The sequence below is a fragment of the Haliotis rubra genome, unplaced genomic scaffold (genome assembly GCF_003918875.1).
Source record: "Haliotis rubra isolate DU_JTF1 unplaced genomic scaffold, ASM391887v1 Scf81, whole genome shotgun sequence".
Taxonomy (NCBI): Eukaryota; Metazoa; Mollusca; class Gastropoda; order Lepetellida; family Haliotidae; genus Haliotis; species Haliotis rubra.
The window spans coordinates 393,411-402,946 of NW_025767535.1; the positions used below are offsets into that span (position 1 = coordinate 393,411).

Sequence of the window (9,536 nt, forward strand, 5' to 3'; positions counted from 1 at the left end):
CGACTAGCGCATCAGACTCGCTGAGTGAGTGAGTGAGTTTAGTTTTACGCCGCTTTTAGCAATATTCCAGCAATATCACGGTGGGGACACCATAAATGGGCTTCACACATTGTACCCATGTGAGGAATCGAACCCGGGTCTTCGGCGTGACGAGCGAACGCTTTAACCACAAGGCTACCCCACCGCCCCTCAGACTCGCTGACTTGGTTGACACATGCCATCAAGTCCCAGTTGGTTGATGCTCATGCTGTTGTTCACTGGATTGTCTTTTCAAGACTCGATTATTTACAGACCACCGCCATATAGTTGGACTATTGTTGAGTGCGGTGTTTAACAAACAAAGAAAGTTTGTATGCGACCTGCACAGCGATTTGCGGCGTCCACGTCGACATGACCACCATGTGAAGGTGGTGAACGTAATTGAGGAATTTCATAAGTCCCCAGATGACATCGTAACTGAATTTACAATTTTGAACAAAAATGCTCGTCACATTTTCAAAAAGTTATGACAGAATCGTCCTACTGGATTACGGTATGACGCATAATTGTGCATCTTTATGACATGGAAGAGCCAAAATTGTCGTTTGACAGACACGAATTCGTTTAAAAATGCATGCAACTTCAGGATGCAGTTAGATGGGGCAATAACAGTCAATGTTTGAGGAGCTTGGGACAACTGAATTTTTATCGCTCCCCAGCCTTGAATAAAGCTAAACGAGTCTCTTAAACACGCATATTTTTACTTTCAAAACGTTGCATGCAGCAAGAAAGTTTTCTTGAACACGTAAAAGTTGCATGCAGCCAAATAGTTATCCAGTTTGTACTTGAGACCGAGGCTTGCATGCGTACATATTATTTGATTAATCGTTCAGCCTAAACGACGTGAAAAGGGAACCTCTAAAGTCACGCAAGCAACACAGGCGTTCTATAATACTTCCCAAGTTTTGCATATAGTCAAACAGTCCAGTAGGTGAGGTGAGGTGAGGTGAGGTGAGGTGAGGTGAGGTGAGGTAAAAATGGGGTTTAACGTAACACTTAAGAATATTTCGCTCATATGACGACGTGCATGCGTGTGTATGTGTGGCTGCTTGTACTAGCCCAGACTTAAGCTGGTTTTATAGTGCTAGCTCACTGAGATACCATGCCGCAGTTAAGAATGAATATCCCACTCAGACACATTATACTGACTCCGAGCCGACCAGATCTTCAGTAACCCATGCCTGTCGTAAGAGGCGACTAACGGGATTGGGTGGTCAGACTCCTGACTTGGTTGACACATGTCATCGTATCTCAGTTGTGAAGATAGATGCTCAGGATGTCATTCACTGGATTGTCTGGTCCAGACTCGATTATTTAAAGACCGCCTCCATATAGTTGGAATAGTGCGGTGTAAAACTAAACTCACTCACTCACCAATCGATCTGATCGGAATATACTACTGACCGTGTGTTTCCCTTTGGAAAGACATACGCAGGTCCAGAAAAATGTCCTGAACACGAAAGGCCGAAACTCAGCCCTTTTATACCAATAGTAAGCGATTGATACTTCCCCACTTCATATCCAAATGACGATATTTGACTAATAATAATAATTAATACTAATTGGCCACATAGAGCCCTGAATCCCACGCCACAGGGACATGCTCTAAGCACATACGACACGATGGACATTATTATTCCTGATAGTCCAATCACCATCTTATAGATGATCATCAGACCTAGGCACGTCTACAGGACGCTGCTCTGCAAATAGTAATGGAAGTAACTGCCACAGTCCAGAAGCCATCACCAAACACTGCATGAAAAACAGTAGCTCTGACTTCTATGTATTTGATTACCGTGATAGAAAAATCGAGTCGTTCCAACCAGGTCAAGGAGGGATGCCTCCAGTCCACATCTCCTGTCCCCCAAATTGATCGTGGCAATATTCCCGCTTGGATTTGTTCGCTTGCAGTATACTTGTATCAGTGTGAAAAGTCTCATTGAGTTGTAGCATCACCTCAGAGGGTTTGCGATTTCTTGAGAAGTAGGTTTTTAGTTGGATTATGTTCTCCACACGATGATCTGATCAAGGAAACGTCTGATTGAATCTATATTTGTGGCCACGGTCATGCCTGCTAGATGCCATTCTTACCCAAAGGGATAGTGTATGTTATCATTTACATGTACATTGGCAGTTTGAGGAAGCCGTTTGTTGAATCATGGAGTTCTGGAATGGAATTGTCTAAAGGACTCGAGACGTATCGTGTATGGATTTCGTAATCACTATTTCGTCATTCAACACCTGGCTTACTAAGGTTTCCCGTTCTTTATCAGCTTTTGATCAAAACTAAACACTTTGCATAACAAATGAAAATATCATTGTCCGATGTGCCTTGTCAGCTGAAGACAGACGAATGCCTGATCTGTGACATGCATTGATTATTCAATATAACACTCACGATTGTTAATAAGTGATTTGCATTTGAAACTTTGAAACGCTATTCCCTAGTTAAGGGATAGTATTGTATAAGTTTGACTCTCATGTCTTGCATTTTCTTATATACCTTCCCTTGTTGTATTTTACTTTTAGTGACCGTTCAACGCCCTTGTCTTAAGCTTATGCCATATTGACAACTCTAAAATATATCCATAAACAGTTCTGATAAAAAAAAAACATATACTATCTTCATACTCCCTTTCGTGTCTTCTGGCTATTAAAGAAATGTCTTGCAAATATACACTTTCTAAATAATTGAACTATATAATGATCTTGCTGCTGGTCAATACAACACTATATGTGGTGCCGTTCGTGGCACAAGTCATAACAAACTTTATAATGAAACCAAATCTCAGTCCATGCAAGATAGAAGGTATTGCCAGAAGTTAACTTTTTTCTATAAGATGTACAACAACCAATTGCCAAAATATCTTTGTGACCTGATCCCAAACTCCGTCTCCGGAACTACAAACTACAGCTTGAGGAAAACCTCTGAAATACAAGGAATTTACAGTCGCACTGCCTCTTATGTAAATCCTTTTTACCTGCCACAATAAATTTATGGAATGCCCTACCAAATTCCAAAGCGTCATGTAATCTCACAGAATTTAAAAACCTAATTACAAAAACTGAAAATAAGATTTACTTTGACCTTAATTATGGCACTCGTTTTTGCCAAATCGTTCACTGCCGCCTCAGGCTCGGATGTAGCGACCTAAATGCCTATAAGTATAACAGACATTTAATAGACAGCCCTTGTTGTTCTTGTGGACATCAGAGGGAAAACGCCCTACATTATTTCCTCACTTACCGTAACTATACTCGGATAAGACTTAATCTGTATTTTTACACTACCAGTTATAACCTGGATACCATTCTTAAGGGAAACAAAGAACTTACTCCCTGTGTAAACCAGAAAATAGTTGAATACGTCCACGATTATATAACCAAGACACAACGCTTTAAATTTTCTCAGGAAAATAATTAAATTTACTCAACAACCTTCTCATGATTGATTTATATTTCTACAATGGCTTGTGAGAGAAACACAACTATAATTCTCTAACTTATGACTACTTAGAGAATAGTTGTATTTCATGTAATCTGTATATATATTTTTAAAAAATATTATATTTATGCAATGGTCAGTATCGATGACGTCAAACCCCCATTTTCATGTTGTATTATATGTTGCATGGGAGCGGTGTTAATATAAGCAGTAATGCTTGTTCACCAATCCCAATTCATCTTCATAAATAAAAATATGTTTAAATCAATACGACATCGTCCTCTGTTGGTAACTCAACCATGCTGCAATCGCTGGTAATACAATGGTTGATTCAGATGCAAAAGCAGTTCAACAAATCTGTGACACCACTTCTGATACCTGACACTGAGTATAAACCCGTCGTTAGATCTTACATCCATGATTTAATGTCAAAGAAATGGGACACCAAAGAAGTTACAAAAAGTTGCATCAAATTAAACCAAACATTGGTTACACATCCTCAGGTTGTCAGCCCAGATTTGAAGAGGTCGTCATAATGTCACAGTAGATATGCACATATATATTTATTTAAAGATGGAGATCCTCCGATTTTGGCATCCTTTGTGATGAAAGAAACACGGTCAAACATGTCTTGTTTGCCTGTATTCTTGTTTCCATACCAGGGAATAACTACTTGATAGTTTCATCTTTAAAATATGTTTTGTCATTAAAAATTAGAAGTTGGACGAACATGAATAAATGACACATTTTTAAAGGAGAACAACTTTTTTGCTCTTTATACGACGTTTCAGAGTTAATTCTTGCTCCTTCATTCACCCGATGTAACATCGTATAAAGAATAGAAAGAACAATAAAAAGGTCGCATGTAATCAAAGTTGTTATTTAGTAATTGGTTCTTAAAAAAGAAATTGATTTGGTTGATCAATTTGTACTTAGTAATATTTTACAGATATGCAATATATGATTATTAACTGTGGCCGTATTTGTTACGGCCGTCCTCGTGACGGGGGCTGAATTATCGTAATATGATCGTACCCTTAAGCGGGTATGTAAGCCAATGTCAATTACAGATTATTTATATCTACCACCGTCTTTAATCTCAGACTATTTGTGTATTTCGAAAATTGCGTATAATCTATGACCTATTTTTGTAAAAAATGTGTCTCGTCAAATATTGCCGATGTGACGTTAACTCCTATGAAGAACACGTCTTTATCAATGTAATTAAAAAAAATATTAATTTTAAGGAAGCTTAGTTATCGTGCATTCATGATCTCGAAAATGCATCTGTATTATCGACAAACCGACAAACCCTTTCCACATGCAAATGAAATCTCAGCTAAAAGAAGTATAGTGAAGCCCCGTTAGTCCGGACCCCGATAATCCGGATGTCTCGCCTCCCGGACAATTTGAGCTTGTTACCAATCTATGCCTATTTAATTTGCCTCGATAATCCGGAAATTCGGTTTCCGGAACCGGACGGTAAGTAGCTGTAACCAATCAGTAAAATAAACAGTAAATTGCTTCACAGTCTTGACGCTGTAAGTTGTGTTCACGAACCGTAACAATACCTCCCGGCGATGTTTACTTAACTGGCCTCAAACTTTTGAGAAATGTCAATTAAGGGTTGTTGTTTTAATTAGACATTACAAGCTCCCGACTGAAGATGCTGTACATTTACACTTTGATTGACACCACAATACAAAGGCGTGGATGACAAGTGAGCTGTTTTGTGATTGGTTAATGTACTTTGACAGACAGATGCAGTCACGTGGATTTAAAGTGATTTTGCTTCTCGACAACGCTTCAAGTCACAAGTGTGCTTCGCTAACTTTGCGAAATGTGACCAAATACCACGTCTCATATTCAACCGATGGATGCAGGAACATTTCGGACATTCAAGGCATACTACAAGAGATCGCTTGTTAGAGATTACCTCACCTGTGCTGAGGAAGGACGTGATCAGACACGTCGGATCAACATGCGGATGTCACTCGGTAAAAATAAATTACAGTTCCAACCATATTGGCGATAATGTCACGGATTTGTAGGTTTTGTTTTTTTGCAGATGGGGAGACAATAACAATAAGGCCACAGACATGCTTTAAGGGCATACAACGTAATGGGCTTATTACCCTAGATAACCCATGGTGAGGCGCTAGAGTGAGTGAGTGAGTGAGTATGGTTTTACGCCGCTGTTAGCAATATTCAGGCAACATCGCTGCGGGGGACACCAGAAATTGGTTTCATACATTTCACCCATGTGGGGAATCGAACTCGAGTCTTCGGTGTGACCAGCGGACGCTTTAACCAGTAGGCTACTCCACTTCCCCTTGAGTCGCTAGAAGTTTCATGGTCATGACTTATCGCCGCTTACAAATACCTTCAATACATGTTTGTTAATAACAGAATGCGCACAAACAGTTGTTTGATAAGCCTTTTAATCCTACAAAAGACATTTTTTGCTGAGGCCCGCAATATCCCAAAATATCATTACATTGTGGGATAACGGCTTCCAGGATAATGTGTCTTGAAAGTGTCTTTTCATTCTAAAAGAATCATACAATGCTGTAGCAGTTGCGTAATAGTTCGTAATTGATTTCTACCAACGGACATAATACATGGACGGGCGCTTTACCAGCTCACAACTTCACCTTCGGCAACACTGAAAACAGTAAAAGATATGTGTCCTTAAAACATAATATTTCCCCAACTTCTCGGCACAGGGATATAGCTTCCACCTACTTTAATCAGATTAGACGGCAACTTGGTGGGAAAGCCATTCATACAAAGCAAACGCTGTCATTCGAGGTTGAGTTGAGTTGGACTGAAGGCGAAGTTTGTCGATTTATAGTCATTAGCTTTTCCTTGGGAAACTGTTAGTGGCGGAGGTTCCAGAGACCCCCGAGCGGATCAGTTGATAACGAAATAGGAGTCCTAATGACTGCTCAAAACAAATTTACTTTCCACAAATACTTATGTCAGTCAATCAGTAACTATGTTTTCGCTGTAAGATAATGGATCTACAAATACTGAACGAGAGAGTACAGGAACATGTATGCATACCTTCCGTCGAACTTTCAAACTTTTTTTATTAAACATAGACTCCGAGATAAGGCGTTCACCCAAGACATCAACGTCAGTGGTTTTATCCCTTAACCTAAAGACATTGTAAAGACGTTATTTCGTTGTCCATGCTCGGTGATTGGTTGGTTGGTGTTTTATTGTTTAACGCCACACTCAGCAATATTCCAGCTATATGGCGGCGGTCTGTAAATAATCGAGTCTGGACCAGACAATCCAGTGATCAACAGCATGAGCATCGATCTAAGCAATTGGGATACGATGACATGTGTCAACCAAGTCTGACCACCCGATCCCGTTAGTCACCTCTTACGACAAGCATGGGATACTGAAGGTTCATTCTGACCCGGACCTTCACGGGTGAATGAAGAGATAGCATCAAAATGAGGTAATATGATGCCCCAATCCTTATCACCCATACTGCATGTCTTGAACATGTTGAACACCAGTGCTTGTCGCCGTCCATTAAACCATGTGGTTAATACTCATGCAGTTGGTCTATGAACATGTGGACACTGTTTCAACAGTGGGGTAAACCTTATTTGTTTTTAGTAACCTAATACATTCTGTGGCTAGTTCAATATCAACAAGAATTTCTGGAGGGTGGGAGGTGTCATAGCAATTACTGGATAACACTTTTACTGCTGCTGAGAGATCCAAAAAGACAGGGACTTTCTAACATATTGCCGAGGACTATATACGAGAGACCCGAAATATAACCAAAGGGAAACGGAGACTCAAACAACCACCAGTGGATCGAGGAACTTTGAAGTATCCACACCAAAATGAACTCTTTGAGAATATAAGCCATTTTTCAAATGATCAATATTATGTGACCATCCAGGTTATGGTCATTGAGGCCTAAAGAAAAATACTTTCTTTGAAGTTCAGTTTTCAAACTTGTAATGTGATTTTACGTCGTTGGTTATTTGGCTGTATATTGCATTAGGCAAGGTGTTCAATACTTATTAGCAGTATTAATACCAGCCAAGTGTGCATTACGTGTGCTTCAGATCAATACTGTCGCACTCTTCACATTGCTATTCATTTTGAATTTTCAGGCGCGAAGCAAGCCAGTTTTTTCGTGTAAGTCCTGCAGGCTGCAAAGCTTTATATTTAGATAGTATTGAGGGCTTGCCCAACCTTTTTCGCAACAATTTTTCAGGCAACAAAGCCCGGGCTTTTTTATAATGGTAGCTATGCCTCTGATTTTGATAGAAAGCATGCCTTGGTATTCTTACATAATCAATATTGGAATTAAAAACTGTCAAATCGATTCCAGTTTTAACTCACATCTCGTCCAGATCACTGGTGTGACATCATTACCTCTGATGAAATATAGATACATTTTGACACTGGGACACCTGTCGTCTGCCTTTTTACTTTCCTTGTATAGATATTACGTGACTTAAGACGTGATGTTCTCATACCATTTCTTATCGAAATTATGACGCCTTTTCAGAATCTCGTTTCTGCTGTTTAGGGAATTTACATAAGGTATTCTTCAGCGTTTGTGAGTAGTTAGAAAAGACCAAGAAAGATCTTCTGTTCTAGACAAGTTGTCATTGATACTATATACATTTTCCCGTTTTGGAAGGCAAGCTTATTTGGAAAGCTGCCGTTAACGTTGCTCTTTCCTTTGATTCGACTTATTACTGAATTAATAGGCAAAATATCATTGAATGTGGCACTAGATCAACTGGAAGAAGACCAGAAAACGAACAAGGATTAGTATTACATATTTACACTATGGCTGTTTACAAGTCCTAAGGCTACAACAGTTGCCACCGATCTAATAATACGTCTTACACATCTTGAGAAGAAGTGAAAGAATGAAAAGCTTCAGTGGTTTCTACTAGTATTTGAAATGATGTCCTGATCTATTGGTGAAGATTCCAGGATCCCTTGAGATACAGAGGTGAAATTTACATCTCAGTATCTATTCTACTGATCAAAGGGCACGTCCGTATTACTTTATTTTGTCTTTCCTACGCATTCGACACATGGTTTACCGCCAGTGGATGATGGCTGTGTTGGACCTGCTGCCTCGGTTGTATGTACAAGTTCATTTGTCAAACCTAACTCAGATCGTATAATCGGTCACTGACACCAACCAGTTTGCCATCTTCTTTCTGGAAATATGGAGTCTAGTAACCATTTGACAAGTCTAACACCGGCAATGTGAACTTTATGCAATCAACTGAACGACTTGTGCAGCGTGCGTCATCCTGAAGATTACTGCATCCTGATCTTATTAAATCAAGTGTTCAGCTGAAGACAACCATGTCACTTCACCCACTGTGAGGGGCCAAGTGGTTAAAGCGTTCACTCGTCACGCCGAAGACCTGGGTTCGATTTCCCATATGGGTACAATGTGTGAAGGTCATTTCTGGTTTCCCCCGTCGTGATATTGCTAGAATATTGCTAAAAGCGGCTTAAAACCATACTCATTCTCTCACCCACTAAGACCGACGCTGTCAATGATACAGTAGATTTTTTAATGACAATGAGACTGAATGTGTGGTTTGGTTTGGTTGTTGTTTAACACCGCACTCAGAAATATTCCAGCTATATGGCGGCGGTCTGAACTAATCAAGTGTGGACCTAGCAATCCACTGCTCAACAGCATGGGCATCGTTCCACTCAATTGGGATACAATGACATTTGTCAACCAAGTCAGCGTGTTTGACCACCTGATCCCGTTAGTCGCCTCTTACGACAAGTATGGGTTACTGAACACAAATTTTAACCCGGGTCGACTGTATTTGTGACTTCAACGGGAAAGGGAAACCGTCTGAGCGCTGATATCGTGGACATGGCGATAACGGAAGATGCTCTGAATACTATTATTACAGCTGACCACAAACAACTGCCTGAACCATTAAACTCTACTGAAGTTACAAAGAATGCAAGTAGTTTCAGTACCCTGCGCACACCGGTGTGTATCTGTTCAGTACTGATGACG

General features: G+C 40.0%; 1 long non-coding RNA gene across 1 annotated transcript; it reads right to left on the reverse strand.

The window, feature by feature from the left end:
- Nucleotides 1–21: 21 nt before the first annotated feature.
- LOC124261809 lies at nucleotides 22–9,322 on the reverse strand. The gene is made up of 3 exons (XR_006894435.1): nucleotides 9,125–9,322; nucleotides 1,695–1,697; nucleotides 22–52 (listed from the first exon to the last, which is right to left on the reverse strand). It is a non-coding gene; the product is annotated as an uncharacterized LOC124261809 (long non-coding RNA).
- Between the last annotated feature and the right edge of the window lie 214 nt (nucleotides 9,323–9,536).